Genomic DNA, 25,779 nt, shown 5'->3' on the forward strand with positions numbered 1-25,779 from the left:
GAGGTATTACTCATTAATTCAACAAGTGCTTATTGAAAATATACTATGTTCTGGACTCTATGACTCAGAGATTAATAAGAGAAGGCCCTGATGTACCACCTAGTAGGGTTTGAAATGTTCTCAGTGTTGGTGATTGTGTGGTTTGGTGAACTCTTATGCTTGGGTCTGCCTTGAAGATATTTTCACCGGAGGTCATGCTCACAGTGACTTTTTCAAAATATTGGCTTTCTACAATTTTAAAAACTCTACACAGTATAAAGCACATTTCTGTTTTTTTTTTTCATTCTGAGAAGACAAGCTAACATACAAAAATCAGGAAGGCAAAAAGACATTAAACTTTAGGAATGCCTTAAGAGGAATATCTTCAATCACTTTAGCAAATCTGCTAATGTCTTTTGACCATGAGTAAAGATATAATAAAAGCTAAGCATCCCTTAGAAAAGAAATAGATTTCAGTGCCAGCTAATGTGCTAACAGCAAGCAAGCCATTTAGAATTCTGGCATTTATGATCTTAGTGTGCTCAGCCTACAAAGCATTAGAGACTTGTTTTCACATTAGCAACATAAGCGTCAGTCTTTACAAACCCAGTTCAGCTGAGAGTCAGTGTTTAAACACTGGCACTAATGATGTTTTATGTCTTTATATTTTTCATGTGAGTTTGTTTCTGGAACAAAGAAGATTGTGTCAGGAGCATGTGTCTCAGGGAAGAGAAAATAATAAGTTTTTACTATGCCTTATTTTGGGCTTACAGACATTAAAACAGTAAGAACTAAAAAGTGGAACAGATGAATGAATTGGGGGAAAGGGACAATGGGGTGGGATAAAGAAGTCGGCACACATAATGCAGGCTAGAATGGCCTAATGCTTTGCTGAAGATGGACAACAGTCTTGGTACTTAGCTTTCTAAAACATACTGTGCACAAATAGGAGGAAAAGACCAGCTATGTAAACTCGCGCCCACTTGATGGAAATAACCAGTTCTTACAGAGAATCGTAACTAGTACCAGGGTTTTGAGACCGAGAATATGTATTTCTTGGTGATTTCCTATAAGAAACGTAGGCTGGAGTGTAATGAACATCCTCAACAAAGCTGTTACAGTAAATGCCATTATTTCCTTGATGCTTTTTCTTAAGGTGTATCTCTAGCATAGTCCAACAGCACCAAAGTAAAGCAAAATATAGTGAAAGCGAATATCCCGGGGCCAAAAGGAAGTAGTCTGGCTTCATGGGCAACCAGTGTATGGGAGTGGGTGGACTGCCCGTCTCTCAGGTGAGTGAGTCTCCTTGAATAGTGTTTCTCCCACCCAAGATTTTGGTAGGTGGTGTGAAGCACTGAGTTCAAGGTTACCATGAAAGGAAAGACTTTTGGCCAAGTGTACATTCATGTATGTAAACACTCAACCAAGCCGTGGTTGAGTTAATGCTGTCTTACAAAATCTAGGGAGTCCTAAAGAGAATCCAACACCCTACAGTGGGAAGACCAGTGAGTCACCCCCAGGCAGAATTAGATTCCTTCCAAGAAGACGATCAGTCACTGCTCTTGTGGTGGAGCACCTTCAATGGGAGCACCTTCCCTGGGAGCACCTTCAGTGTATCATCCGTGTTACCCAGGAGAGGAATGGAGGTGCTTCCCATCACTGTTGGACAAGTCTGATGAGCGCAGCCACTGGCTGTGTGAATACTATGGTAGGCAGGATAACAAGCCCTCCTCACCTTACAGACCTGCATGTCCTGGCACTGGTGAGCTTGATACCTTACATGGCAAAAGGAATTGTGCAAATGTGATTAAAGTAAGGACCTCAAGCCCAATGTAATCACAGGGGTCCTTAAAGATGGAAGAGGGACAGAAGAAGGTAGAAAGAGATTTAAAGATGCTATGCAGCTGGCTTTGAAGATAGAGGAGACACCATGAGCCAAGGAATGCAAGTGGCTATTAGACGCTGGAAGAGGCAAGGAAATGGATTCTCCCCCTTCAGCATTCACAGCCCAGCTAGCACCTTGAGGTTGGCCCACTGAGACCCATGTTGATGTGAGGTGATACCTCACTGATTTTAATTTGCATTTCTCTGATCATGAGTGACGTTGAACATTTTTTTATATGTCTATTGGCCATTTGTATGTCCTCTTTGTTAATGAGTGCCCTTTTGAGAGGTGTGAGGTGGTATCTCATTGTTGTATGTCCTCTTTGGAGAAGTGTCTATTCAAGTCCTTTGCCCATTTTTTAAATTGGATTGTTTGTTTTCTTGGTATTGAGTTGTTTGAGTTCTTTATATATGCTGGAAATTAATCCCTTATCAGATATATCATTGGCAAATATGTTCTTCCATTCAACGGGTTGTCTTTTCACTTTGTTGATAGTTTCCTTAGCTGTGCGAAAGCTTTTTAGTTTGATGTAGTCCCTTTGTTTATTTTTCTTATGTTTCTCTTGCCTGAGGAGATATGTCAGAATAAACAATGCTACAGAAATGTCTGACTAACTATAGATATTTAAAAAGGGCCAAAAGATTGTGACCTGGACATGCATTTCCTAACTTGATGTTGGAGGGGTGACAAGAAGATTAAACCTAATTTGAATAAAGTTTCCTAAATTGAGTTAATAGCATGTGTGCAGTTCTAATGGCCACCAAGATTTCTGTCTGCCTTTTATCAAAGTCCAGGATGGAGAATTTGCACACAGAATGACAAATGCCAGCCTTAAGCTGTAACTTTAATATAGTATAGGAAAATAATTTAATCCATAGCAGGTTACTTTCTCAATGGAATTGCCAAGTGTCTACACATCTTTGAAGACTGTTGCTCTCTGACAATAGCACAACCAGACAGTCTGAGAGGGTAATACCCCGAAGCAAATCTTTTGAACTGGGTTGAAAATGGGTTTATAATCTCTTAAGGGAAAAGCAACAAAATAAACAACCAACTGGGGCTCACGTTAGGAATTTCAAGATGAGGCTTTTGCTGCCAATCCCATTTCACAAGCTACTCTGACTTGGAGCACCTTGATTGGGGATGTGCTCGATTTCTGGAACATAACATTACTCTTACTATGTGGTTGTTTGCTCCTGTGGGTGGCATTTGATGCTCTCCAGTTTTTAGAGTCCTATTATCTTTTCATCACCTCATCTGAACAGAGAGTAGCAGCCTGCTTTGGGCCACAGAACTGGAAAGGAGAGCAGAACTTCATTTTCAGACAGAGTTAAATGCCTACCATTCAATTATTAAATTCTATTCATTATGGATGGAGTATCACCCAGTGTTGTTCAAATCACTTCAAAGAAGAAACCACAGAAGGGAGGGGTGGACTCTATAGAGGGGGCACCATGAGGCTCCCCGACCTCACATATGAGCCCATATGCTGATGGTCCTCTCTGAATGACTGATTAGCCATACATTGTTTTAACATTAACCTGGGGGAAGCCTGGGGTGAGCAGGAATACTCGGTGTGTGTTTGAAGATTTGGACATATTGGCTAGTCGTACCACTTCAGCAGAAAAGACATGACCATCTGCAGAATCACCATAGGAGAATATTTTGTTGAGATCAAACCATCCTTGATCATGAAAGGCACCAACATCTACCAAGCCACCCAAGACAGCAACTCTAGAATCATGGTTAGCTCTTCTCCAACATATTAGTTACATGTTTCTAAATCCTATGATTCACTTCTTCATTCTTTCACTCATCAAATACGGGTATAGTGAGGATCTACTCAGTTTAAGACATCGAATTAGGCACTAGGTATTCAATAGAGAATATGACAGATGTTCTTCCAGTGAGAAGCTTGATAAATCAAAGGTAGGCAGATAAATAAAAAAACCACATGAATAACCTACCAAGTGCTATAAAAGGAGACACAAGCTGATATGAATGCTTATAATAGGAGCTTGATCTGGGATAGAGGTGGGGGTGAAATCAGGAAGGCTCCCCGAAGAAAATGGCATTTGTATTTCAGTCTGAGGCTCATAAGCAGGTAAATTAGGCATGAATGGAGGTGGGGTGGGCATTCATGACAAGCGGAGATGGGACTAGTAGGTTTTCAAGAATTCCAGATAATAGGACATTTCTTCTATCTTCCTGCCTCTCCCTGCCCCATCAACTGTTGTCTTACTTTGGGCCCCGGTTTAACTGGCTTCCTGCCACAGTTTCCTCTCTATAGCAGCTCTTTTCTCACAGCCAGAGTGGTTGTCCCGACATGCCAGTTTGCTCTTGTCACTCCCTGCTTATAATCAACTCCCATGGTTGCCAAGATAAAGTGTTCCTTAGCTTCTTGGCACAAATGGCCTTTGTCAACTGGGCCTTGTCTCTGTCTCGGCTTCCACAGGGCAGTGGCTGAGATGGCTGCCCACCAAGCTCAGTGCTTTCCTTCTGTAGACAGAGTTGCAGCTGCTGGGCGGCTGGCCAGCCAGGGACTGCCATTTCTAAGCCACCTTTCCCGCCCCTGCCGCTCCATCTAGCTGGGGCCATGCATGCATCTGAGCTCGTGCCATTGGGGTGAGGGCAGAGGCTACATCAGGGGTCCCCAAACTTTTTACACAGGGGGCCAGTTCACTGTCCCTCAGACCGTTGGAGGGCCAGACTATAAAAAAAACTATGAACAAATCCCTATGCACACTGCACATATCTTATTTTAAAGTAAAAATACAAAACGGGAACAAATAAAATATTTAAAATAAAGAACAAGTAAATTTAAATCAACAAACTGACAAGTATTTCAAGGGGAACTATGCTCCTCTCACTGACCACCAATGAAAGAGGTGCCCCTTCTGGAAGTGCGGCGGGGGCCGGATAAATGGCCTCAGGGGGCCGCATGAGGCCCGCGGGGCCGGGCCGTAGTTTGGGGACCCCTGGGCTACATGATACGTATCCCTTCCAGGCCTGCCCCTTCTTATGAGATCCTCCGTGCGCTCTCTCTTCTGGCAGACGTCAAGGTCGCCCTGGGGAGCACATGATGGCAGAACCTGCACCCTCCTGGGAACCTCAATCACTACTCTTCCATCCCCTGGCCTGTCCCTACCCCATTGCCACTTAGACTTTATGTAGAAAGAAGAAGGAAGAAACTGCTGTTATTTTAACTTCGAGTCCCATGGCTTACTTGTTGCAGCAGCTACCATTCCCTTCACTCCACACACATGGCTTTTCCACCTCTCTGGGCTTCGCCTTCCTTCTCACTCTGCTCTCCTAAGGGCCCCCCGGATTCAGAAGGTCTATGACCAAAGTCCACTGCCATAGCTACTCAACTTCTCAGTTTCCTCATTCACATAATGGGAAGAATGACAATACACTTGTTCCTCAAAGGGTTCTCTGCAGGTTTAATGAGCTTATGCATAGGAAGCACTTAACATAGGGCCAGGCATTCAGTAACTGTCAGCTGTTATCATTACTGTTATTAATTGCTGGTTTACTCATCTTATCCTCTCCCCCAATCCATAAGCCCCTTCATCAGAGCAACTGGGTCCTAACTCTTTTTTGTGCCAGTTTCCTGCCCCATAATAAGAGCGGTAAACATTCGTGAGTCAAAAAGCTGTTGCAAGCCATTTTTCTGTGCTCTAGAAAAGTTACCTGCTGAGCTAAGGAGGGCCCTGTTATTGCATTAATCCTGGAGGTCAGACATTCCTAGTGGTCTTGGAAATTTCAATTTATTAAAGAGTCTTTGGTGCCCCTGGTTATGCCATCCACATTGTGAATAGTCTCCCCCGATTTTTGTCGGTATCTGATGTGCATTATTAGGTGAAGGAGGTCCCTGCCCCCTGAAGCTGCCCCAGCCGGCGCCCCATCCATCATCCCAGGTCCAGCTACACCCAGTCTGTATCTTTCAGCACCCCGACTAGCAGGCGCATGCGTGAGATCTCAGGGAAGAAAGGGAGCAAAGATGGACACCAACTTGTGTCAAACACTAGCTGTGTACGAAACTCTGAGAACAGTATTCATGTAGCCCTTATAACAAACCCTCCCCCATCAGATAGCATGTGACAGTGAAGAGATTAGATCATAAGTTCTAGAGCAAGGGTCCCCAAACTTTTTACACAGGGGGCCAGTTCACTGTCCCTCAGACCGTTGGAGGGCCGGACTATAAAAAAAATGTGAACAAATCCCTATGCACACTGCACATATCTTATTTTAAAGTAAAAAAACAAAACGGGAACAAATACAATATTTAAAATAAAGAACAAGTAAATTTAAATCAACAAACTGACCAGTATTTCAATGGGAACTATGCTCCTCTCGCTGACCACCAATGAAAGAGGTGCCCCTTCCGGAAGTGCGGTGGGGGCCAGATAAACGGCCTTAGGGGGCCGCATGCGGCCTGCAGTTTGGGGACCCCTGTTCTAGAGGGAGGCTCCGTAGGTTTAGTCCTAGCGCCACCTTCCCAGCTATGCTAAGACTCAGTTTCCTCATCTGTCAAATGGGATGATGATATTCATGCCAGCCCTAGATGGTACTTACGAACTTGCAGCATGCTTGGCATATGAAAAACATCCAGTGAAATTTAGCTATTATAATTTCCCAGGTTAATTACGAGGTTCAGTGTTGTTTTTGTTTGTTTGTTTGTTTTTAGACAAATAAACAAACCCCGGTATTCCAGGCGATGTTCTGTCCACTGCACCACCACTGGTCAGGCTGGCTAAGTCCTCTTTATTGATTGATTGACTGATTTTAGTGAGAGTGGAAGGGGCAGACAGACAGACAGGATTATTGACCTGTTCGTGTATATGTCCTGACTGGGGATCGAACCGGCAACCTCTGTATTTCTGGTTGATGCTCTCCTGCCAGGACTGGCTAAGTCCTTTGGAATGTGTGTTCTTTACTTGTTTTTTTATTTATTCTCTTTTAGTTTCTTCAAATAGGTGTCATTCCAAGTGTTTCAATTACTGTTCATCTTTATTTATTTATTTTATTTTTTTTTGTATTTTTCTGAAGCTGGAAACGGGGAGAGACAGTCAGACAGACTCCCGCATGCGCCCAACCGGGATCCACCCGGCACGCCCACCAGGGGCAACGCCCTGCCCACCAGGGGCAACACTCTGCCCCTCCGGGGCTTCTCTCCTCCGCGACCAGAGCCACCCTAGCACCTGGGGCAGAGGCCAAGGAGCCATCCCCAGCGCCCGGGCCATCTTTGCTCCAATGGAGCCTTGGCTGCAGGAGGGGAAGAGAAAGACAGATAGGAAGGAGGGGGGTACTGTTCATCTTTAAATCAGCCCAATTATTTTACTCAGAAATGAATAGTCTTGAGGATATTGGAGGTTGGGGAAGTATGTTGGGCTAGCCTGCCATTTCTGTTTTCAAATTCAGGAATGGGTGCCTCTTATTCTTTTCCTCCAGCATTCTCTTTTATTTTATTTTTTTATTTTATTTTATTTTTATATTTTTCCAAAGTTGGAAACGGGAGGCAGTCAGACTCCCACATGCGCCCGACTGGGATCCACCCAGCATGCCCACCAGGGGGCGATGCTCTGCCCATCTGGGGAGTCGCTCTGCTGCAACCAGAGCCATTCTAGCACCTGAGGCAGAGGCCACAGAGCCATCCTCAGCACCCAGGCCAACTTTGCTCCAGTGGAGCCTTGGCTGTGGGAGGGGAAGAGAGAGACAGAGAGGAAGGAGAGGGGGAGGGGTGGAGAAGCAGATGGGCGCTTCTCCTGTGTGCCCTGGCGGGGAATCGAAGCCGGGACTCCCACACGCCAGGCCGACGCTCTACCACTGAGCCAACCGGCCAGGGCTCAGTGTTGTTTTTAAGGCTGCAATGTTAATTAGTACGGGGGCCATATTTAGACTCAAATATCCAGTGTCTTTAGCACTAAACCATAGCACTGGGCTCAGAAATATCTGTACCACCCTAATTTCTTCTGCTTGCCCTACCTTGTGCCCCTGCACAGGGGGGACTTCACTGTAGCAAGACCTCGCGGTTCTCGGGCCTGCAAGTATAGGAAATGGAGGCTCTGAAAATTTAAAGAGAACAAAGTGGCTCTATCTGATCCTTCATGAATAATCAAAGGGATGAGGAGTAACCGTATCTTGGCATCGACAGGCCTGGGGACGCACGGGAATGGATAAGACCCTCATCCTCTAACTGATGACCTTGAAAAAGAGCTCCTCATCTTCCTAAATGCCAAAGATGCTTCAGGGACAAGTCATAAAGTAAGGGCCCATTTCCCTGCTTCTGGAAACCTCTGACGTCAGCCAATGCCTGGACTTCTCACGAGTCAGCAATATGTCTAAGGTTAAGACAAACTATATCTAAAAACATTTCTTCCAAGCTATGTCTATGCCTGTAAAAGCCTCACTTAATATTTATTCCAGATACTTTTAACTCCTTTATAGTAAATCATGACTGGATCCAAAGAAACAGTGTTTAGCATAAACATTATAAAAGTTAAATCTGGCCTCTGAGACAGGATTCATTCATTCAGTATTAGTTGAATTAATATATCAGTTCACAAGGGGATAAGAGTTCAATGGATTGAGCCCAGTAATTTCCATATACTGTCTATGAGGTAAATACTATTATGTCCTCATTTTAATGGAGGACACTGAGACACAGAGAGGTTAAGTAACTTGCTCCAGGTCACACAGCAGTAAAGAGGAAGAGTTGGTGTGTGAACTCTTTGAATACAGAGCCCATGTTTTTAAGCCCATGGCTGTGTGGATAAGTAGGTGGTGCTGAAAGCAGCCCTGCTCCTGCTTAGAGTAAGTTGAAATGGATTCCACTTCATGGGCCTTGTTGGTGGGCTTTCTCAGCCTTCCTCAGCCAGGGGTTTCCCAGGAACTGAGGGATCCTCAGGAGGCGGGGAGGAACTTCCATTTACACAGCCAACTTTTTGAAGAATCGGTCAGGTTGAGCCTGGAGCTGTCCTTGATGTTAAACTGTCCAGTTGAACTTAAGCCTCAGGCCATCGTGTCCATGAACGCAAGGATGGTGCGATCTCATTATCCCTGTATCCTGAGCACTGAGCCCAGCGTCCAGCACATTGGGGATACTTAAAAATAGTTATATATTTGTAGAGGAAATAAAAGAAGAAAGAGAAAGGAGAAAAAGAAGGGCCCAAAAAGGCAGCGTGTAAGTTATGGAGACAGTCTGGAACTTAAGGGCCCAGATTGGTTTTCATCTTATGTCCTGTCCTGTGGTTTCCAGGTGAGGGAACTTGAATAAGTGTTTTAACTTCCTTGGGCCTTACTTCTCCAACTGTAAAAGTGGGTACAACACCTAGCTCATAGCTTTTATTTGGTGTTTTCATGGGTTTAGCTTACTATCTGGCTCAAAGCCAAGTCCTGTGTCAGCTGCTACTATTACTGTTGTTATTATTATCTTTATCTGGTTAGAAAATATTATTCAATGGTTCTCTGGCATTTATAGCCAGAATCAAAAGAGCAGCTTATAGGATAACCAGCCAGTGGCCTGTTGACAGTTTGGAGCCAGGGGCAGATGAAGTCAGTCCCCACTGCCTCTGCATAGCTGCCCCGACAGCCGGCTGCTCAGTGTTCTCGTGTAGGGGTGGGTTGTCACACTAGCCCCTTCCCGAACATCGCTTTCCTCAGACACATAAGACACCGTTAGACTTTAAGGCAAATTTAGCTCCATAGTTCCAGTCCTTGGACATGCACCAAGAACTCTAAACACAAGGACAAGCCTTTGCTGAGTTTATATGACCCCCAGGGACCCATCCACTTCCCCAGTGACACACCTGAAAGGCTGCAGTTGCTTATCAGAATGCTGTCACCCTTACTATAGTCGGTCCATCAGGGAAAGATGAGTTACACAGCAAGAGGCAGGCTTGTCTGTTCTCGGGGGCCCCCACCAGGCGGTCAGCCGTGGCCCTGGGTACCCACGCCCCCAGGCGGGCCACTGGTCACTCTGACTGTGTCCGTCCTACAGGCTCACCGTAACAAGCCCAACAGTATCCCCTGTGATGCTGTTGGTCTACCTCCTCGATGAAAACTTCCCTGTTACTCATCTCACCAGCACCCCTCCCCTCACCTTATCCCCCCACCATGATCCCCTTGTTGACATTCTTAGAGAGTCCGAGAAACAGTTCACAGCACTTGCTAAGCATTCCGTCTTTGGAGGAGACATCTTGGGTTCAAATACTGATTTCCATGACTTACTGCTTGGCTGTGCTTTCGTTTCCTTGGCTTGCACAGAGTTATTACACTTAGCTCGGAGTACAGGGAGAGTCTCGAGTGAATCAATGTGTGTGAAACATTTAAACAGTACCTGGACGTAATAAGTACTCCCTCGATGTTACCTAATGAAACTGTGGAGGATGCTGTGGTGTGCCGTCCACACACCCTTCAGGACTCAGGTACACACTGCTCCTAGCTGCCGTGATTGTTGGTCACTTAGAGCTCACAGCTATACCCTCTCCAGTGACCGCCCTCGGGGCAGAGAGCTGCCTCCCTCCAGGGACAGCCTGCTTCTAACCACTGCTGCATGCTGGACTACAAAACCCCAGTTCCCTGCAGTTCTGAAAAGCCAGTGAGTTCCCTACAGTTCTGAAGGGCCCAGCTTGGAGCTCCTTGTGGGACAGGCACAGGCATCCCCAAACTACGGCCCGCGGGCCGCAATGTGGCCCCCTGAGGCCATTTATCCGGCCCCCGCTGCACTTCTGGAAGGGGCACCTCTTTCACTGGTGGTCAGTGAGAGGACCACTGTATTTGGCGGCCCTCCAATGGTCTGAGGGACAGTGAACTGGCCCCCTGTGTAAAAAGTTTGGAGACCCCTGGTTCAAAGTGTCTCTTACAAGATCACAGCTCAGCTACTCTCTCTGCCCAATCTTCCTTCCTCACTCCTTTGCAGATGCTGTTCCCAGAGTACTCCCTAATAAACACCCTGCATGCAGATCTCCACGCAGAGTCCTTTTCTGGGGTTCCTGCCGTACACTTATTATGGTGATCGTTTTGATTATCGGGCATCCTATCTGGAGCCCATGCAAAGCTGCTCGCCTACCTGGTCCATGGGTCGAATTCCCCCTGGTCCACGGGTCGAATTCCCCCAGGGTGGCTCTCATTTAGACCTCACTTCTCAGCCTTATGCTCACTTAGTTCAGGAAGACTGTCTTCTTGCTGAGCATCCCCCTGTTGTCTAGAACTCTGCTGAGTGCTCAGACGAAGCTCATAAATGCTATTGGGTTGAATAAATGGGTAGACAAGGGAGTTGGTGAATACTTGTTTCTAATTAAACCATTTGGGTTCCTCTCGGTATTAACAAACCCAGGATGTATGTATGCCAGCCAAGATAACTTTACAACATGGCTCAACCAGGCCCTAGGCTCTAGACCTCCTATGGCGGGATTTGCTGGAGAGGGAAGTAAAGTTATTCTGCACTCAGCTTGAAGAGAAGCTCAAATAAAAGATTAAAGGTGTACTTCTCTTCATTTGGGCAAGTTACTTAATCTCTCAGAACCTCAGTTTTCTCATCTTTATAATGAGGACAATAATTTTTTTTGTTTTTTTTTTGTGTTTTTTTTCCTTGAACACCTTAGAATATTTTTCATATTTTTATATATATATATTTTTATAATTTTATTTTTAATGGGGCAACATCAATAAACCAGGATACATATATTCAAAGATAACAACTCCAGGTTATCTTGTCATTCACTTATGTTGCATACCCATCACCCAAAGTCAGATTGTCCTCTGTCACCTTCTATCTAGTTTTCTTTGTGCCCCTCCCCCTCCCCCTTTCCCTCTCCCTTTCCCCCCTCCCCCCGTAACCACCACACTCTTATAAATGTCTCTTAGTTTCACTTTTATGTCCCATCTACGTATGGAATAATGCAGTTCCTGTTTTTTTCTGATTTACTTATTTCACTTCGTATAATATTATCAAGATCCCACCATTTTGCTGTAAATGATCCGATGTCATCATTTCTTATGGCTGAGTAGTATTCCATAGTGTATATGTGCCACATCTTCTTTATCCAGTCATCTATTGACGGGCTTTTTGGTTGTTTCCATGGAGGACAATAATGTTGATGTGAGAGGTCAGTGCGTTACTCACATAGAGCAGTGGTTTCCAAAGTGTGGTCCCTGGAACCACCAGCATCACCTGAGGGCTTGTTAGAGATGCATGTTCTTTGTCCCCACCCTAGACCTACTATGAAATCAGAAACTCTGGGGTGGGACTAACAACCTGTGTTTTTTTGTTTTTTTTTTTTTCATTTTTCTGAAGCTGGAAACAAGGAGAGACAGTCAGACAGACTCCCGCATGCACCCGACTGGGATCCACCCGGCACGCCCACCAGGGGCGACGCTCTGCCCACCAGGGGGCGATGCTCTGCCCATCCTGGGCGTCGCCATGTTGCGACCAGAGCCACTCTAGCGCCTGGGGCAGAGGCCACAGAGCCATCCCCAGCGCCAGGGCCATCTTTGCTCCAATGGAGCCTTGGCTGCGGGAGGGGAAGAGAGAGACAGAGAGGAAAGCGCGGCAGAGGGGTGGAGAAGCAAATGGGCGCTTCTCCTGTGTGCCCTGGCCGGGAATCGAACCCGGGTCCTCCGCACGCTAGGCCAACGCTCTACCGCTGAGCCAACCGGCCAGGGCTACAACCTGTGTTTTAACAATCCCACCAGAAGACCCCAAGGCATGGTCAAGTTTGAAAGCCAAAGACAGAGAACTGAGAACAGAGCCCGGCACTAGGAATTAGATATCACTGCCATTGTGCGATGGTGCTTGGCAGTGCACATTAAATGCAGATTTAAGGAATATACTTGTATTTATTTCAGTCCGCTGTATTTGTATATGCTAGCTGAGTTTTTATGGCACAGAAGCGTCGAGTCTTAGAAGTCAGAACAATCTGTGTTTGCATCCCAGATTCAACAACTTACTTGGCGATCTTAACCGAGTTGCTTCTTTTTTCCCTTAAATTTTATTTTTCACTGACAGTTTACATCCAATAGTGTTTTGTAGTAGAGTCGTGTGGACCGTATTGTGGTTAGACAGTCGTATCCTTCACAGAGTGGTCCCCTGATATTTCAAGTTGCTTAATCTCTCTACGTCTTAATTTCCGCGTATGGGAAATTGGCAGGAATAGCACCGTCCTTCCAAGGCACTTGTGCCGTTAAAAAGAGAGTGGAGAGAGCGTCCTTAGCACAATGTCGGCTCTGGGTAAACATGCAGGAAATGATGCCTGTGATTACGTCCAAAGCACACCCTCCCTCGGAGATAATAGGTAATGGAATAATTATCTTGCACACGTTTTTATGTTTGCAAATAAAAGCAGATGGGTGACCCAGCTGATAGTGTGGGGAGGAGGGTGAGTCAGGTGGTCTTCATAAAATGGTACCCGTCTGTGTCACACAGGAATGAATGGTTATTGCAGAGTCTCTCAATGCCAAACCTGGGAATGCACCCACTTTGGAACTTTTGGTGCCCAGCTCTGCTGGCTGCTCGCCCGGCTGGTGGAAGGGCTGACCGGGCTGGAGCGTAAGTCAATAGTTAGAGAGTGCCAGTAACACACGTCAGGGTCAAATGACGAGAAAATCCATAGGAGCATTTGGACACTAAGGGTGCTATTTATCCTCCGTGGTTTAATTTTTTATTTCTGGCTCCATAAAAAACTGTCTAATCTGTCTGGCACGTATCCTTTGCTTGGAGCAGGCGTCCAGTTTTGCATGCCAGGTGGTAGACTCGTGTGGTAGGAGGCGTAGTGGTTAGGGCTCTGCATGAGGCAGACATTGGCTCAAACACTGACTCTCATTTTCACTTGCAAAATGAAAAAACGAATTTAATGTGCATCAAATAGTCAGCCCAGGGTATATCATGTCTACTTAACTATTCTTAGTTCTATTGCGGATGATGTTAGACTCTCCAGCATGGATGTAAGGAGGCAGAAATTCAGATTAACAGGCATGATAGTTTTTGCACTATTTTTTTTCCCTGTCCAACTTCAGGTTAAACTGGGGTCACAGTAACATCAGTCTCAAACCTGAAGCAAACTACACCGATTTAAAAGTTAATCATTAAATCAAAGGCCCTCCTATACACCCATAACACGTGTTTCGTGAGTATTTCTAAATGCCCTTATGTAAGTTTGTTATCAGGCAGGCGTGCCCATTCGTACTTCCTCCTTGCTGACCCCTTGCCCACAAGGGCTTGTCAAACCCACCGACCTTGCCTTAGGGCAAAGGAGGGAGAAACTGCTGCCTCCTGTCCTCTCTCCACTCTAGGCCACATGTGGGCTGAGTCAGGGGTGCAGGAATGCCCTGCATGTCAGAGAGCTGACAGGAAGTCCCACCAAGCTACGGCTGCCTCCTGGACACCTGGCCGTTCAGAGTGGGCAGTGGGGTGGGGGCTTCCTTGTTCTGAGGAGGAGAGAGGAAGGCATGGAGGACTTCCTGGTGGTGGCAGAGCTCGGAGGCTGGTTCCTCTGAAGGCCACTGTCCTGAGCTCGGCATGAGGTCAAAACAGGAATTTCAACTGAAGCGAGGACAAATCCGGCCTCCATTTTTTCTGAAAGCCATGGTGGCACCTAAGACTGTACCCACCAGGGGAAGGCACCAATGGCTTTCAAAGTCAGGCTGGGCGCTCTTTTAAGGGAAAATGTCTAAAGCATTTTCTGGGGCCAAATGACCCTGAGAGTTAGTGGAAACAGAGCCATACAAATGAGTGTCCACTCTGCGCTGGGCGCTGGATGGTGTCCTGGGGACACAGGGCTGGGAGAGACAGTCCTCGCATTGGGAGGACGCCATGTTCTTTGGAGGAGACGGATTAGCCACTAACTGAGAAGCAGAGGGTGGAGTCTGCATGAGAAGAAGCGCTAGACTACTCTGTTAAAGAATAATTCATTCTTTTTGGGGAGTGATGCTATATCAGCAGACTTCTTATGGACAACTAGGGGTCTTCCACGTTGCCAGAAAACATGGCACCGGAGCCCGAGGAAAGCGTGAAGCCACAGATGTTGGGTCACAAGCGGCAGAGATAGCAGGGATAAATCCCCAGTGCCCTGATCCACCTATGATGCTGGCTTCACAAGACTCATCCCCTCCTCATCTCCTAGCTCTCACTTATAAATTTTATTTATAACTCTGAATGGACATATTGATGGGTGAACCAGAGCCAAGATAACACATAGTAGCAATTTCTCAAAGATTTAAAAGGATCGAATTTCAACATTTCAAATTGTACACATACTATGTATATGTATTATGTACATGAAATTAAGTGTGGAATTGCATTTTTTTTTTTTTTTGCTACTTCTTTTTTACAAGCATTCTGCCGGTGCATTGCAGTATGACATTATTTATGCTCATAACCACCCTATGAGATGTCAACCATTTTGAGATTGAGGAAAGTGAGGCTTGTTGAAAGAAAGTCAGCCCTGATAGGCCCCATGGTTGGCAAAGAAGATGGAGTTAAAATTCACACTTGGATCGGCCCTTCTCAAAGCCTGTGTTGTAAGCCACCAAGATAGGTCAGGAGACGAGGAGGAAGACAGCAGGTGCAGGTCTACCCATCTGCTCATCGCTTCTGCCTGCCCACCTATTTTTGGAGCATCAGAGCAACCTTGCTACAAGCTGTCTTTTTTGATGGCATAGGGTCAGGTTGGCCTGTGAGGAACCAGGTGGGCAGAGAGAGGGCAGGAGTTGAAGTGTGTGGGGCAGGGCAAGGTGTGGGTGTGCGCCGAGCCACCCAGCTCAGAGGCTGGGCACGTCACTGCCCTCTCCCGAGAGCCCCCACGGAGGGGGGCTTACCAGATCTAGCAGGTATGGGTTTTACCTGGCAAACCTTACTTCCCAGGGGCCCCCGAGTTCTCCCACAAGAAATTCTAATCCCTCCAGGGAATTAATTACACTAGCGGGTCCGAAAACCTGGATTTGCGACGATTAGCAGTCGCAGCCAGTCGGGAATGCATTAAGTAGGGCAAATATTTTAAGCCTCTAGAAAAGCGACCAAAGGGAGCCCTGTTCTCTCGAGCCCATCCCCGTGATGATACAATGGCCATGTGTTCAATGCCGAGACCTGGACCCCCCTGCCCAGGGCCAAGCGGAGGCCAATTTCACTCCCAGCTCCTCACGGGTGCGGGAACCTCCCCCAGCCACACAGCTCCACAGCATGGAGAGAGGATAGGGCCTTGCAGACTGAGGCGTTGAGGAGGGAAGGGACCATGAGGACCAGACTTCCTCTGCCAGAAAGTGCATGAGGCATGTGACCTACTCTATTTTTCATCCAACAGGCCTTTATTGAGAAATTACTTTGTACTAGGCAGCATGCTATGTGACTAAAATGCAATGGCAAATAAAGGAGACAGGCACATAGCCAAATAAATACCAAAAAAAACCATGGATGTACATATTTTATATGGGTATAAATAATACACGTGTGCTTATGTGTATGTTTATACACTGCTCACAAAAATTGGGATATTTTATAGCTTCATATTCATTTTGAAATATCTCCTAATTTTTATGAGCTGTATAAATATGCATGTGTATATATGATAAAGGGTTAAGTAGATATACATACATATATATGTACATTGTGTGTGTGTATGTATGTATGTATGTATATATAGATATTGATCAAGACGCTATCAGAGAGAACAAACAGGGAGAAAGCCGCACTGCATATTAAATCGTCAAAGATGAGCTCACTGAATGGGTGACATTTAGGCAGAGACAAGGAGCCAACGTTTTTCCCTCCAGCCATGCCTGTCTCTTTGTCTTCCTCTTGCAACTACACGTTTGCCAACCTGACAGCCCTTGCTAGCTCTCCTTATTTCTCTGCCTGAAAAATTCCTATTTATCATTTAAATATCACCTCCCCTTGGAAGCATTCCCTGCTCTCTCATCTCTATAACCTCAACATTGTTTTACCGGTATTATCTTCACCAGACTCCATCCGTCTATCCACCCATCCGTTCATCCATTCATCCATCTAGCCAATAGGTATGCATTAACTATCTCAGTTTGCCTGGCAGGCACCAGCATACTGCGGTTGTCCACGGGTCTTCCTGTCTAGATGGATCTTTCTGAAGTCAGAGTAGGTGTTAGATGTGCCTGTGTTTCCAGCACAGAGTACAGGGTCCAGCAGAGTGTGGGTGCTGGGCAACTGTTTGATCAAATTAAATTGATGAACTTTACCTGTTCCAGGCAGACAGCATCTGTGTAATGATAATGAGGTTCTTAATTACACAGAGGCAGATACATTTATTAAGTATGCGGAATTAATAAATGAGTTGTTATCATCAAAATGTGAATGACATGTAGCCAGTTTCATTACTTAAAATAGCTTGTAAGCCATTAAGCCAGTGACCACGCTTGGCTTCCCAATACCGAAATTACCCTTCACAGCAGAAACGGCCCTTGGTGGACTCGACTCCATCACTCTGTGCACCTGCAGAGTCTGGAGTTCCTGCTCTGCCTACCAAATCTTCTCTTTAGAACTTTACTAAGCCGTCTGACCTTGTAATTCCGTACTGGTAGGGTTGCCATAGAAAATACAAGTTACAACCTTATCTACTTGCAATCTCTTTTAAAGAAACAATCAGAGTTAGTCATGCAGGCAGCCAGTCTATATTCAAACACTGAACATCTTCATCTATCCTACAAAATATACAGATAGATTTAGACTCTGCCTTCTAAAGAAAGATGGTTGTACAAAGATGTTCACTGAAATATGGTTTATAATAATATAGCATTCTCATTTCCTATAAAACAGGGATTGGGTAAAAAAAAAAATACATATATAGGATAACCACACAATAGCATATAGATACCTCAGTCATTCAAAAATGGCAATGTTAAAGAATTTTCATGACCCACAAAAATGCTTATGATATAAACACAGAAAGAAAAAGTAGGGTAAACATGGTGTGCTCAGTGTGCTGCCGATTCTATGGACAACCAGAGATTGATATGCTTCTCCATGTTGAAAAGCTCCTAGAAAAAAATAAGCCAAACAATGTAAAGTATTTATTTCTGAAATATGACATTAGAGTTCATATTTTTATAGTTTTCTATATTTTCCAAATTTCATTCTTTTCAGTTGGCATGAGCATGTGTTGCTTTCATCACAATACTTTTTCAGAGAACTTCAGGAGGGATTAGAATAGATCTTTCCTCTGTAAAATGCGGCATTCCATCATCTCGTATATCAGCAGAGTGCACTAAAATGTTAGGGTCTGTGCTGTGCTTTGGAAAGGAATGGCTTCGGGTCTGCCAAGAGCTTTTCGGGAATGAGGAAGAAGACAGGAAACTCTGGAACTGTGAGTGGTTCACCTTTAGCTCTTTTGTTGATTATGACCTATAAATATTCAGCGGCCAAAAGCTGGGTGTGTGGGGGAGGAAGGGAGTCCAAAGCCAAACGACCCACCCCTCCCTCTGTCCCTCATGCTGCTGACATATAAACCCGTGGTCCTCAAATTGTCTTGCCTTAATACTGTACCAGCTGTGCACTTCAGAACCCTGGCAATAATTGCCCATGTGTACCCCTGACTTTCGCTACAACTGAAGGATATGCAACTGCCTGTCCACCAGAGTGGGGACATGTGAGAGCTCTAAAATTCACTGTAGCATGAGAAACGCCTGCTGTGAGTAAAAGCAGCAGCTTAGGTTGACGCTGTTGCCTCAGGAAGACAGCCTGTTTACTGGTCCATGCAAGAAACTTGTCTTGGCCCTGGCCGGTTGGCTCAGTGGTAGAGCGTCAGCCTGGCGTGCAGGAGTCCCGGGTTCGATTTCCGGCCAGGGCACACAGGAGAAGCGCCCATCTGCTTCTCCACCCCTCCCCCTCTCCTTCCTCTCTATCTCTCTCTTCTCCTCCCGCAGCCAAGGCTCCATTGGAGCAAAGTTGGCCTGGGTGCTGGGGATGGCTCTATGGCCTCTGCCTCAGGTGCTAGAATGCCTCTGGTTGCAACAAAGCAACACCCCAGATGGGCAGAGCATTGTTTCCGGTTGGGCGTGCTGGGTGGATCCCGGTCGGGCGCATGTGAGAGTCTGTCTGACTGCCTCCCCGTTTCTAACTTCAGAAAAATACAAAAAAAAAAAAAAAAAAAAGAAAGAAAGAAAAAGAAAAAGAAACTTGTCTTATGCGTACATGTAAAAAGAGCCTGGCTGGGCCACTAAGCAGTTCTAAAATCAAGTGGCGAAGCTAAGGGAACAGTAGGATGACTGTCTTTGCCTTTACAGACTATAAAGATGATTGCTATGCTGTGGTTGTGAATAGCAACATAGCCCTCCCTATTTTTTTGTGTTATTTTGACCTTTTGATTCATTCGGGTATGCTAACCAAAATCTGTTATACAAAAGGAGGCTAAGGGCAATGAAATGTCTAGAACTGTTAATGCTCTAGTGGAGGGATATGGTCCCACTGTGCCACATGTAAGAGGATTTTTACTCTATAGGCCAATGTCTGCTGGACGTAATTTTATCGGCCAATGACAGTTGAATGGATCAAATATGGTCAGGCTGGAAAAAAGAAGATGTGGACGTAATAATAAGGGTATGAGACACACAAGGCTATTTCTGTGTGTGTGCCATGCCTCCCAGGGGCAAAATCTATGGAGAGGCTACCCAGAGCACAATAAAAATAGACCCTTTGAAACAATTAAAACTACCCCAAAATAGAATGGGCTAACTTGGGAGGCAATTAGTTCACTATCATCATCTCATTAGTTTTTCTCTCGGAAATAGATGGGAGGGAGCTGAGTCGGGCTTCCTCCTGCAGCGAGGGGTGGAGTGGGTGGTCCAGGAACGTGCGGGGGTCCTGAGAGTCTGCAGATCTGTGCTCCCAGCGCTCACCTTCGTCCGCCCAGGTGTGGCTGCCTGGTTGGAGGTCTTGTTGGAGAGACAGAGAGGAGGTGAGGTCCCTAAGCAATAATAGTATTAGCTGGTGCCAGGCAGGATGCCCAGCCCTTTATGGGGTCTCGTCCTTCACTCCTCACACCCACCTCCAGGAGGGCACGATTACCACACCTGTCTGCCAAGACTGCCGTTCTGAAGACTCCCGTGACCTGATCAGTTCCGGGCGGCCGGCATGTGTCGTCAGGTGTACTGCACAGGCCACTCGTGCCCAGAGCCCACCATTTCGTGTTTCTAGAACTCAGCACAGTGCACGTGCACGGAGCACAATGATTTCTCTGTGTGGCACATACATTTTTACTGAATGGGACAATAAATGAACACATAAGAATTTACAGAACAGTGTAAAGGATACCATAAAGGAACAGGGTGCTGCTGCCTTACTGAGATGTGTCAAGGAAGGAAAAAATGTGAAGAGATTTTCATTCATTCATTCATCCTCACATTTTAGAATGCCTTCTGTGTGCTGCTGCTGTGAGGGGGTGGGGGTGGGAGACTCCAGATAAAGATAACTCTTTACCTGGACCCAGATGTCACTGTTTCAGGGAGGAAGATGTCTTGATAGATGATATTAAGAGTGACATAATTTTACATGTGTGGCATATACAAAGGAAGTCAGTTAGTTGAAATATGTGTTAACATTCGTTGGGAAATGAGCTGTTCTTTAAAGAGAGCGGGTCTGAGGACGGAGAGTTGAAAAGTTCAGCGGATAGCACTAAACATCCCGCGGGGCTCCCCATCTAGAGACCCAGCTCGGCACTTCCGTTTCCGCCAGGACTGAATAGTCAGGTACTGTCATCTGGAAGCTTTCCATGCCACCCTCCAGCTGGGAAGGGTTCTGCACCACTTCATTTAGAACCTCATATCCTCGGCTGTGGGATCTGAGGTTGCAGAAAGAGTCCCAATGTCTGATCTCTGAGGGCGGGCAGGGGAGAGCCATGATTGGAGAGCTTGTCTGTTTCACGTCCAGGGCGGGTGCTTTCGGTGAAGTTGTTGATCATGTCGGAAGGGTGCTAAAACCCAGGTCAGGCTCCTGTTTAATGGCCTGGTTAATAAGGTGCCTTCAACAAACAGGAACGCTCAGAAAAAGGCAGGAAAGTCAGACTGCTGAGTTGTGACAACTGTCATTCCAGGTCAGGGCCGTTCCGTCCTGCCAGGCGCTGGCGCATGTTGGTTTCACAAATCCCTGTGCTCTGCGCTCAGGCGATGAAGTAGACAGGCCAAGACGGGAGTGGGGAAGCGGGTTTATACTTCCTAAGCCCCCACTTAGTGCCCAAACCTGTGCAGACCTTTCTTTATGTGAGTCTATTTAACACTCTGACAACCCAATGAGGCAGGTAACATCATCCCGACTTTAGAGATAAAGCTGTCAGTTCGTGGTAATTGGGTCACAGTCCTTCAAGTGATGAGTGGTAGATCCAGGGATCAAAACCCAGGTCTCACAATGCCTACGTTTTTGCTCTCCTCTCCGGCCATCCTATTAGTTCCTTTCCTTGACTTAATATTAAGGTGGCCACGCCGTAGTAGGTAGGGTGACCCAATTTGTCTAGGACATTTCCAGTTTATGCCTGTTGAATGGACAAAATGAATAGTAGCATTCCCCCCTACTCTAAGTATCCTGATTTAGACAATGAATTGTATGATTACCCTACCTAACAAGTTTTTGTTTGAAATAGATGCATTTATTAAAACCACAAGCTTTAGACTGTGGCTACAAATCATAATTTGGCTGGAAATGTGAATCTGGCATCCCGCTATGCAAATGGAGTCATCCAGAAATTTATCCAGATGCACTGCATGGAAGGCAGCCAGCCTGGAATGGCCGTGACCCACCATGATGTAGAGCCCTGGTATGGGGACGTTGCCATCTGGTGGGCTGGACTCGCACCTGGCCAGAATTCTAACTATGTGGTTATTGGAGTCCAAGTCTTGGGCAATGTGAGCATCTGTGGGTGATGGGTTGTCCTGTGGCCACCCGTGGTCTCCGTCAGTTGAAAAGTCGTACTGAAGACAGACACAGACTTGGTATGGTCCCCATGAGGGCTTGTTAGTAGAGTTACCATGGGCAGTTGGGCAAATTATACACTGCACAAGAAGAACACAACTCCTGGGGCAAGCGAGGAATGCTGTTTTGTATTCTTTTATGAGAAGGTCAGATGTGGCCACAATAAGACAGAGGAAAGGGTCAGGAAAACCATGTTATTATATACATAAGGCCTAGGGACCAAGGCACAACACGTCAGTGGGGCAAACACCAGGGTGGTCAGAATGCAGAAGACAGGAGCAGAGGCAGCAGTTAGACCATGGCTTTTACTGGGCTATCTGCAGAAAAGGCAAGGCAAGGGAGGTGGACAGGTTAGGATTGGCTTATTTGAACAATGTCAGTGGGGTTGGGACTATAGGGGTCATATCTACTGTCTAGTATGTGGGTCTGGGATGGTTAAGGCAGAGGAATATTGCCTTCTGGGGTGTATGGGCCAGATAAAGAAGTCTGGCTCAGGCATGGTTAGTTTGTACATCAATGGCATGCTCCCAGTTGGGCCCTTTGTTATTTCTAAATATTGGCTAGCTCAGGAAAGGGCAAGCTCTTCCAAGCCAGAAAGGTGTTTTAAGATGTGAAAACAGGCCTTGGCTAGGTAGCACAGTTGGTTAGAGCATCATCCCAATACGTCAAGGTTGCGGGCTCGATCCCTGGTCAGGGCACATACAAGAAGCAACCAATGAATGCATAAATAAGTAAACAACATATCCATAGCTCTCTCTCTCTCTCTGTCTCCCTCTCTCCTCTCCCCTTCTTCTCTCTCTGAAATAAATAAAAATTTTTAAGATGCCAAAACATCATTAATATACAAAAATTTTTAAAAATGAACAATATAGATACTCAGACTCCAGTTGCCAGGGTTCACAGCTTTGCCTGGCAGGAGGCAGGGCAGTGGGGAGTCTTGGCCATAAATCAAACCCTTCCAAACCAGCTACCTGCCCTGCAGTGGGCCATCACAAAGCTCCGAGGGCCTGAGAAACATCTGCTGAATCGGGAATGAGTAGACTGAAGATCATAACGCAGCCCGTGCGTTCTTTAGTGGGAAAGGGCCCAGGGGCCCTGAGAGTTAGGGAAGGTCTGCTCGGCCTGGCACAGGCCTAAGTGCTGCGGTCTGTGCCGACCAGCACTTTGCATCGTTCGCCCCTTCTCCGTGTTATAGATGAAACCACTGAGGCGCAGGGTGAGATATCTTCCCACAGTCACCCAGCCCATCTGTGTATCAAGGTTTCAAATTCAGGTTTGCCTGACTCAGAATGTGCTCAACATCACTAATCGTCAGGGAAATGCAAATCAAAACCGCAGTGAGGTGTCACCTCACACCTGTTAGGATAGCTATTATTTAAAAAAAAAAAAAAAAAAGGTAAGTGTCAGAGTATAAAGAAACGAGAACCTTTGTACACTGTTGGTGGGAATGTAAATTGGTACAGTCAGTATGGAAAACTGTATGGAGGTTCCTGAAAAAAAAAAATTAACACTAGAACTACCGTATGATGCAGCAATTCTACTTCTGGGTATCCATCCTAAGGAAGGGAAACCAGGGTCTTTTTTTCTGTTTTTCAGAGACAGAGAGAGAGTCAGAGAGAGAGGGATACACAGGGACAGACAGACAGGAACAGAGAGATGAGAAGCATCAATCATTAGTTTTCTGTGGCACGTTGCAACACTTTAGTTATTCATTGATTGCTTTCTCATATGCGCCTTGACCACAGGCCTACAGCAGACCGAGTAACTCCTTGCTCAAGCCAGCGACCTTGGGTCCAAGCTGGTGAGCTTTTGCTCAAACCAAATGAGCCCACGCTCAAGCTGGTGACCTCGGGGTCTTGAACCTGGGTCCTCAGCATCCCAGTCCGACGCTCTATCCACTGTGCCACTGCCTGGTCAGGTGAAACCAGGGTCTTAAGGTGATAGCTGCACTCCTTGTTCACTGCAGCATTATTCACAACAGCAAAGACATGGAAGCCACCTCAATGTCCACGAACAGGTGAGGAATGGTCAAACAGAATGTGGTATAGGCAGACAACAGAACATCATTCACCTCGCCCTTTGCTACAACATGGACGAGCCTGAAGGATGTTATGCTAACTGAAATACGGCAGACGCAGATAAGTCCTACATAGTCCCACTTATGGCGGGAATCTGGAACAATCCAAGTCACAGAAGCACAGACTAGAATGGTGGTGACCAGGGCCTGGGGGAGGGGCAGCGGGGAGGGGCTGGCGGGGGGAGCACAGTTTCAGTCGGGCAGGATGAGTAAGTGCTAGCGAGCCACTGGACAGTGCAGAGCCTACAGGGAACAGTCCTGCGTGGCATCTTTACAAATTTGTGAAGAAGGGGGTCGATCTCATGTTAAATGTTATTAAAAAAAGGAAAGGAGGAAATTTTAGAGGTGATGGTTAAGTTCATTGTGACAGTTTCATGGGTACTCATCTTCAAACTCATCAAGATGTATATATCTCAATTTTTTTATTTATTCATTTTATTTTATTTTTTAATTTCTTTTTTTTTTTTTTTGTATTTTTCTGAAGCTGGAAACGGGGAGAGACAGTCAGACAGACTCCCGCATGTGCCCAACCGGGATCCACCCGGCACACCCACCAGGGGCGAGGCTCTGCCCACCAGGGGCGATGCTCTGCCCCTCCGGGGCGTCGCTCTGCTACGACCAGAGCCACTCTAGCGCCTGGGGCAGAGGCCAAGGAGCCATCCCCAGCGCCCGGGCCATCTTTGCTCCAATGGAGCCTTGGCTGCGGGAGGGGAAGAGAGAGACAAAGAGGAAAGGGGGGGTGGAGAAGCAAATGAGTGCTTCTCCTGTGTGCCTTGGCCGGGAATCAAACCCGGGTTCCCCGCACGCCAGGCCGATGCTCTACCGCTGAGCCAACTGGCCAGGGCTATTTATTCATTTTAGAGAGGATAGTGAGAGAGAGAGAGAGAAGGGGGGAGGAGCAGGAAGCATCAACTCCCATATGTGCCTTGACCAGACAAGTGCAGGGTTTTGAACCGGCGATCTTAGCGTTCCAGGTCAATACTTAATCCACTGCTCCACCACAGGTCAGGCTGATACATCTCAATTTTTTTTAAAAGTCCATGTTCCTCTGTCCCCGTGTGCCGAGCTGCCTGGCGTAGGTCCTTAGAGAGGCCGCACCAGCCCTTCCACTTCATAGGAGCCACTCGAGGTGGAAAGGGCTTCAATGGTGAGAGGAGGATCAGGACTGAGTTTTCTGTCCCGTGCGTCCAAGGGTCCCCTCAGAGCCAGCCTGCTCTGGCTCTTTTTTTTTTTGAAGTTGGAAACGGGGAGGCAGTCAGAGAGACTCCCGCATGCACCGCATGCCCACCAGGGGGTGATGCTCTGCCCATTTGGGGCGTTGCTCTGTTGCAACCAGAGCCATTCTAGAGCCTGAGGCAGAGGCCATGGAGCCATCCTCAGTGCCTGGGCCATCTTTGCTCCAATGGAGCCTTGGCTGCGGGAGGGGAAGAGAGAGACAGAGAGGAAGGAGAGGGGGAGGGGTGGAGAAGCAGATGGGCGCTTCTCCTGTGTGCCCTGGCCTGGAATCGAACCCGGGACTCCTGCATGCCAGGCCGACACTCTATCACTGAGCCAACTGACCAAGGCCCTGCTCTGGGTCTTATTCTGAAGAGGGGACCTCTTCCAGTTTGAGCCCCTAAGGCCCACCTCTGTTTCTCCAACTCCCTGCCTTGGGTCTGTCTCTCTTAATTGTTCAAACCAACAAACACATGTTGTCTGACCCACAGACATACCATGAAGTGAATGAAACCAGACAGACCTCTGTCTCAGCCAGCGCACAAGGCTGACCTGTCACCCGTTATCATCGCAGTAAGCGCAGTGCTCGTGGGACCACCTCCTTAGACTAGAAACTTTGAGAAAGCGAGAGTCACCCCCCTCCTGCACTCCACCCCGAAGCAGCCTGCTGTGCTCAGCGAGGACGCCCCTCGGAGA

At 46.6% G+C, this 25,779-nt stretch overlaps 1 protein-coding gene across 1 annotated transcript in view; it reads left to right on the forward strand.

Annotated features, from left to right (window-relative positions):
- The window catches only part of VAT1L (vesicle amine transport 1 like), a 159,539-nt gene that overhangs the window by 30,602 nt on the left and 103,158 nt on the right, over positions 1-25,779 (forward strand). The gene's annotated exons all lie outside the window — the stretch shown is intronic.

This window comes from Saccopteryx bilineata, chromosome 9, assembly GCF_036850765.1.
Source record: "Saccopteryx bilineata isolate mSacBil1 chromosome 9, mSacBil1_pri_phased_curated, whole genome shotgun sequence".
Taxonomy (NCBI): Eukaryota; Metazoa; Chordata; class Mammalia; order Chiroptera; family Emballonuridae; genus Saccopteryx; species Saccopteryx bilineata.